Here is an 8,165-nt window from a genome sequence, read left to right on the forward strand (position 1 = left end):
CATTTGTGATCTACATTTGATTGCTTGCCGTCCTTTCAAGAGAAGAAAGAAAACACTGTATCACACGGCTTCAGATTAAAATATCAATTCTATCTAGCATGAAAGGTCATTACTACCAATAATTTACCACTTTCTACATTGAAGTTTCCTGAAAGCTGATCAATTTGGTAAAATTCCATCTTGGAAAAGCAAAGCCAATTCCTCCTGAACAAGAACAAAGTCCTACTTTCATCTTGTGTTCTCCATGCAAGGAACATACCTGCAATGCTAGAAATGAAAGGAACCTGCTAAATGGCAGTTTTGTGGGAACTAAGAGTCAACTATGAGATGGTCTGCAAGCACACATTCAAAATGAGCTCTGCCATAAGACATTGCATTAACAATAACATTTGGAAATTTAACCCATAGTTTTGTTTTAGAAAAATTCTGCTCTCCAAGTTGTTACGCTTAACTTCATGCAGAATTAAGCATTTCCGTTTGCTTGGCTTTTGTTGTTGTTGTTTGGTTGGTTTTGTTTTAGGATGGAAAACATCACTGCATAAGCACTTATGAAATAATGTCCTTCCTTTGATCAGTTTCCCTTTAGACTGTGTAAGGCAAGAAAAATCTGTTGGGTATAACTTTCAGCAAGGTCTGTATCTAGATATATTTCTTAGAAATACTCGTGTATAACACAACATTATATCTGTTCTTTACCAAGGACAAAAAATGGCTCGTCAGAGCCAACTGGCATGGACAGTAACACGAAGAATTATCTGAGCCACAGCATTTTCTTGAAAAGTGACAGCTCCAAATGCACAGGAATCTGATATTCCTCCTAAAAAAATAAAGTCGTCTCCAGCAGTTATTGTTTCCTCATACGTAGAGTACAGAACATCTGCAGAAGAAAAGTTCACTAAAAACAACTCTCCCCAAATATCACTCAAGTAATTTCAGTTGACTACAGAAAAGCCAATTTTAAATATTTCAATTTTTCTATATTTACACAGATTTTTAAAGTATGAAGCCATCTTAGGCTTAATACATCAATTTCTCTCGCATTTTGAGCTGTTACTAACATGTATAAGCTCGTACAGTTGCTACCTAGAATAGCTAGATTAGATATTTCCTCTTTAAAAAAAAAAAATAATAATTCCTGTTCCTCTCCAAGTGCAGGACTTTGCTCTTCCCCTTGCTGAATTTCCCGAGGTTCTGTCAGCCCACCTCTCCACCCTGCCCAGGCCCCTCTGAATAGCAGTACAGCCCTCTGGTGAGTCAGCTATACTTCACAACTTTGTGTCATCAAACGTGCTTAAGGTATACTCTGCCTCACAATCCAGATCACTAGCAAAGACATTGAACTGAACCAGGCTCAGTAGTGACCCCTGGGGTACTCCACTCATTACTGTTCTCCAGCTAGACTTCATGCCACTGACCACTACCCTCTGCAACCAGCTGTTCAGACATTTTTCAGTCTACCTCACTGCATACTCATCTGGCTCATACATCAACAAATTCTCTATGAGTAAATTCCCGGAAAGAGTGCTGAAAGCTTTACCGAGTCAAGGTAAATTATATTAACTGTTCTCCCCTCAAACACCAGCCCAGTCATTTTATCATATAATTGTATTAAGTTAGTTAAGCATGACTTTCCCTTTGCAAATCCATGCTGACAAGACTTGATGATTTTCTTGTCAAGTAGTCTTGCAAAGAACCTGAATAAATTCCATTAAGTTTTCCCTATAAGTTATGTCATCAATTTTTGACTGCAGCTATGAGACTTATCAAAAATAAACAAGCATGTGAATTACATGCATTTGAATAGAAAAGAATGCCATAAAAGAGGCACATTTTTCAACTCTGTCATCAGTTGTGAATGCACTTTAAACCTGACTTACTATAACAGGAGCGTGATCAAGAGACTCTTGAGAAAAGCAGTGAACTCTGGAGATTTAAACACTAGAGCTTAATCTAGAGAAAAATCTAAGAAGCTGCTCGTATAAAATGATATAACAAGATTCTATCTATCTACTACTGTTCAAGAATAAACATAAAAGCATTAATAGAAAGATGTAAAATTAACCTTCTTTACTTGTAATTTTCTCACTTGATTTCCAATATCTAGATTGTTTCCTTACTGCTGTTAGTAGTAATGTAAGTAGTAAATGGGAGGGACGGTTGGCCATCAGAATGCTTTGGATCTTTTTTTGTGAGTTGAAATTAATATATAAAGAAATATGGACTTAGCACGCTGAACTTGCTTGTCAACATTTAACATTCAAAAAAAAATCTCATTTTGCTAAACAGCTTCTGTGTAAATTAGAACGCAAAAGTAGAAGTGCAAATAGTTATGTACGTTTTTTTTCCAACTGATATTGTTGAAAGAAACTAAAAAAAGAAGTAATTGATGGGTATTTTAGAAGAAAAACTATCTAGTTTTATAAAAGCTTCAAAGGAGAATAGAAATTTCTTTAACTTCCTTTTGCTTCATATAAAATATTCTGATCACATGCGCACCACACTTGAATATCCACGTCAGTGGAAAAAAAAAATACTTCTGGGACAATTCTTTTAACAGATCTTTTTGACAAAAATGTAGACCAAGGCTAGAAATCCAGCTCCAGTTGCTCTTCAGCAAAATCTACAAAGTAGCTTCAACTCTATCTGTAAAAGACATTTGCAATCTGCACTTGGCGAGACAGATTTCATAACTTCATATTGGAGGCAACACATCCTGTTAAAACATTCACTAATGTTCTCACTGCTCTGTACTTTACGTCTGCTGCAGTCCGTCAACCCTATACACCACATACGCCATGTAAACTGTTAAAACAAGAGCATCATCAACAAAATAACTGTTGACTGACGCCGTATTTCAGAACTCTGATGACTTTTTGCATTGGCAGTAACAACATTTCAGCTTTATTTCTTCATACAATATGTTGAATGATGCAATTCAGTAATGCCACTGGTGCTTTTTTCACTCAGTTATGACCAAGTACTTTGAAAGCCTGTTTGTACACTCTCGTTGATCTATATTGCCCTGCTGACACACACAAAAAAATGCTGGATCAAACCCTTGTACATTTAAGTCCAAAGAGAGTAAGTTAAACCACTATTCTGAATCTTAAAAATCATAAGAAAGAATATCTGCATACTCTCTCTAGGCACCTGACACTAAATAAATGGAAGTTTTTCAGTGTCAGGCAGACATCAGAGGCAAAACATTCCTCTTGACAGCCCTGCCCACATAAGTTTTCAGGCCACGCGGACACAAATTCTGCAAGTGATTTTTCATGTTTTCTAACAAAGGGCTGAAGACATTTTATTTGCATAAACACAGAAAGTATTGCATACACCTACACTGATAGTGAATATCAGACTATTCTATTCTAAAGTAGCAGAGATGAGACTAAGTCACAGAGGAATTAGGCTTCTGGCATCTACCAATGTAACGCTGAGGTACAGATGTAAGCATCATGTAACCTGGGAAGAATACAGGGGTGCTGTCTGGACTTGCAGAGATGGGAAGAGATTAGAGATCAGGAAAGTCAAGGCACAGATGGAACTGAACTTGGTGAGGGATACTGGAAAAAAAAAACAAAAAAATGAACAAAAAAAAAAACAAAAAGGAATGCTACACGTACATAGGCGAGAAGAGACAGGCCAAAGAAAGCATGTCTCCTCTGTTAAATGGGAAAGGAGAACTGGCTAGAGCAGACATGGAGAAGGCTAAGGTACTCCATGAGTTCTTTGCCTCAGTCTTCACTGGCAGCCAGGATTCTCACACTGAGGAACCTCACATCCCTGAACCTCTAGGTGGGAATTAAGGGAGCAAAGCACCATCTCTCCACCCCCCCCCCCCACACACACACACAGTGTAAGGGCAGAGCAAGTCAAGAGACTGGATGTATGCAAGTCCATGGAATCAGATGACATGCAGCCTAGGGTCCTGAAGGAGCTGGCTGATGTGGTTGCTGAGTCACTCTCCATCATATTTGAAAAGTCATGGCTGTCAGGCAAAGTCCCTGGGGACTGGAAAAAGGGAAAGATCACTCCCATTAACAAAAAAGGGAAGAAGGAGGACCCGGCGAACTACAAGCTGGTGAGCTTCACCTCCATGCCTGGGAAGATCATGGAACAGATCCTCCTGGAAGACACATTAAGGCACACGAGGGACAAGCGGTGATCCAAGACAGCCAGCATGGCTTCACCAAGGACAGGTCATGCCTGACCAATCTGGTAGCCTTCTATGATGGACTGACGGCATCAATGGACAAAGGAAAGGCAACTGATGTCATCTACCTGGACTTCTGCGAGGCCTATGACAAGGTCCACCACCACACTCTTATCTCTAAACTGGAGATATATGAATTTGAAGGATGGACTACTTGGTGGATAAGGAATTGGTTGGAAGGTCACAGCCAGAGGGTTGTGGTCAATGGCTCTTTGGTCAGGTGGAGGCTGGTAATGAGTGGTAACCACAGATAAGTATACAAACTGGGAGCAGAACTCCATGAGAGTAGCCCTGCTGAGAAGGACTTAGGGGTGCTGGTGGATGAAAAGCTTAACATGAGCCAGCAGCGTGTGTTTGCAGTCTGGAAGGTCAATGGTATCCTGGGTTCCATCAGAAGAGGGGCGGCCAGCAGGGCGAGGGAGGTGATTGTCTCTCTCTCCTTTGCCCTCCTGAGGCCCTAGCTGGAGTACTGTGTCTAAGCCTGGGAAACACAGGAAAGATGTGGAGCTTTTGGAGAGGGTGCAAAGGAGAGCCACGAAGATGATCCAAGGGCTGGAGCACCTCTCCTAATGAAGACAGGCAGAAGGAACTGGGCTTGCTCAGCCTGGAAAAGAGAAGGCTGTGAGGACACCTCATTGTAGCCTTCCAATATTTAAAGGAAGTTTATAAACATGAGGGAAATCAACTTTTTACACAGGTAGATAGTGATAGGTTAAGGGGGGAAGGTTTTAAACTAAAGGAAGCGAGACCTAGATTAAGTATCAGAGGGAAGTTTTTTACTGCGAGAGTGGTGAGGTGCTGGAACAGGTTGCCCAGAGAGGTTGTGAATGCCCCATCACTGGAGATGTTTAAGGCCAGGTTGGATGGGGTCCTGGGCAATCTGATCTAGTATGTGATCTAGCAGCTAGCAACTCTGCCTGTGCCAGGGGCTTGGAACTTGAAAATCCTTGAGGTCCCTTCCAACCCAAGCCATTCTATGATTCTGTGATTATCTTTCTGCTAAAATGGATACCCTTTTCAAACACTTAATCAAAGCAAATAACCCCCAAAACCCCCAATTCACAGAGATGAAGCAGCCTTGCAAAACAGATATAACCTCAGGATGCTGCGGACTTTGATCATACAGCCTCCAAAGATATCTTTCAATTCAGTGTATGATTTCACAGAAAACAAGAATCAAAACTGCCATACTAAAATCAGAAAACTTGTACCTCATTGTATATCCAGCTCAAGGCAAAGCGTAGCTATTTCTGTTGTATTAACAGCAATCAATTTTCTTCACAACTACAATTATAACAGCATTGAGGAGGAAGCTTTTATTACACTAGCTAGACTCTGATTACTTCTATTAAGCATTTATTTCCCTGATCCTGAAGGGCACAAAACTTCTCCAATACAAAGTGCAATACTATGCTACCTCACCTGGTCAACAGGACCAATCCTGAAATCCGTCAGGCTGTAAATGTGGGGAAAAAACAATTTCCATTCTCTTCCATTTTGTGATCAAGTGCTTGTAGTGCATTTTATGCAAAGCTAGATGTAGAGTATGATCTGAACAAGACTTTTCTCTGGTAAGAATCCAGCTCTCAAAAGCCAAACTCTACGGAGCTTAATTATTCAGAAAGTCATTCCAGCATCATGGTTATGAGAAAAAAAACAGAAGGGAGAAAACAGAAGATGAACAGAACACCTAATTCCCACATGCCTAGAATTTTATCTTTAGAAGCTAAGAAAAACATCATTTTGTTATTTATGTCACTAAGACTTGTACAATTAATGCATCAAAGGGTTAAAGAACTAAATCTTCCCCAAGAGTTCAAGTCACTGCACATAAATACTGTTGTGACTACAGATTGCAAAAGAACGGAAACACAGTAAATCATCCCATTTTTTTCTGAGAAATTCTGGGACTATGTTCTGAATTTCCAGGAACAGAAGACAAACACTGCCAATTCTCACTGCCGGATTTTTATTGAAGAGTTACAGAATTTGGAAAGGGCTCCTGAAAGCCACTAAAAGGTAGTATTGATTTTTTCCACAAAGCTAGAGTTTGTTTTTAGGAGAATACACACAGTAAAACTGGTTTATGTGCTAACTCCTGTGAAAAGTAAATAAATAAATAAAATAAATAAATAAATAAATAAATAAAGCTCTTAAAGAAGAACTCAAAGCTTCTAAAAGCAACAAACATTGCAAATGAAGAGCCCATTACAGAAGTCAAGAGATGCATATCCTTCCGGTATCCCCCAAAATAAGAAAAAGATGGAAGAGGTAGCTCGGCAACAGGCCATCCTAAAGGACATTCTGTAGCGCATATTCACCTAGCCAGGCTCTCAGTTCTTTCGCCATCTGTTTAAAATGTAATCCCAAACTCGAATGTGTCCATTTATTCTAAACACTGACGTTGCAGCTATAAGATCCCAACCTTAGGGACTTTGGAGAAGTGTTCTGTATAGGCCTTCATTTTTATTAAGTCAGAAAATGCACTCCAAAAAAATAGAATACTCCTCACACTCTAACCTAGAGCATATTTATTTTAACCTTTTTTCAGCCCTTTACCAACACAAAACTGGCACTGTAGCCAAATTTGAAAGATAAGTTGATGAAAACTTTTAAGTCAGGTGTAGTAGGGGTGGAAAAACAGATGTCCACTTTTTTCATGTGAACTTAACTTCTGACAGAAGGCACGGTTGTTGTTAATGGGTCTCCAATCTCATCTTTAAACCTGTTACAACCACTCAGGATAGCTAACATGCAATAAGCTATGACCAAAAAAATTAATTAACAGGGAGTCACTTTCCCACCGTCTTAAGTAGCCTATGTAACCTTGAGACTTCCAGTCTCTAGACTGCCCTAGACTAAAGCCGATTACCTATAGGGTTTGGAAAAGCAAGGGAAATTCACATTCTTACTTGTCATGAACCAAACTACAACAGCCCTTTGCTGCACCTCAAGGCTGTTGAACAGGGGCACTAAACATACCATTTTCATGAGAAAGTTTAACATCCAGTAAAAAATTTGAGCTCAAAAACAACTGCCTACAAGTGTCACATTTCTCTCACAAAGCTCTTCTCTCCCTCAGCCTAGAATCACCACTCAGATGATGCTCTAGATGAACTGATAGCATAATTTCAAAGAGCATCACGTTTATGAAGTCCATCTATTCGTGCAGTCTTTTAAATTAAACCTACATATACAATGACAGATTTGCAGAACAGCTGATTTCTTGAACTGCATTCTACTTTTTGTAATTGCTTTTACGGCTATAAAGGAATTGTTATATTTCTCAAGCTATCAGGAAAAATCTTCAGGTACAGTCAGCGGACAACTCAGCATATACCAACATTAGTATAATTAGTGACTAATAGTAATTAGTTAATAAATTTGAAGTTTCCTGTTGGGAAAAAACTGTTAATTGGCATATTATGAAACAGGTGAGTACCCTGTAAAGGATTTTTTTTTCCTCAGATACGTAGCATGACTAGTAATTACTATTAGTAATGTTTCTCTTGGGACAAACAGAAAAAAGTTTTTATGTTGTAGTATACTCTGTTTAATCATTTACGTATCTGCAGGGCCCAAATTCATAGCTGAATCCTTAGGGTAGTAAGCACTGTATGATAACAAGAGAAAAAAGGGCAAAAAACAGGTCATGCCTGAAATGACAGATTTGCAGTTCCATAAAAATTACAAAGCAGGCATTATACCAACCACAACTGCCTGGAGAAAACACACACAAAAAAAAGCCATGAGAACTTGTGAGCATTTCTGCCTAGGATCTTTGAGTTGAGGTGCTGTTTATTTATTTATTTAATATTCTTTGTAATATGCCATATTGGCTGCTTGGATACAGCACAAACATAAGATGTGACCAAGTATAAAAATCTCTACCTTCGTTTCTACAAATATAGCATTCAGCAAATGAATCCTTTTTGGTGCAAGACATTTT

The 8,165-nt window shown here is 39.1% G+C and overlaps 1 protein-coding gene across 2 annotated transcripts in view; it reads right to left on the bottom strand.

Moving 5' to 3' along the window:
• The window catches only part of GRB10 (growth factor receptor bound protein 10), a 143,321-nt gene that overhangs the window by 99,168 nt on the left and 35,988 nt on the right, over window positions 1–8,165 (bottom strand). The window lies entirely within an intron of this gene.

The sequence above is a fragment of the Numida meleagris genome, chromosome 2 (assembly GCF_002078875.1).
Source record: "Numida meleagris isolate 19003 breed g44 Domestic line chromosome 2, NumMel1.0, whole genome shotgun sequence".
Taxonomy (NCBI): Eukaryota; Metazoa; Chordata; class Aves; order Galliformes; family Numididae; genus Numida; species Numida meleagris.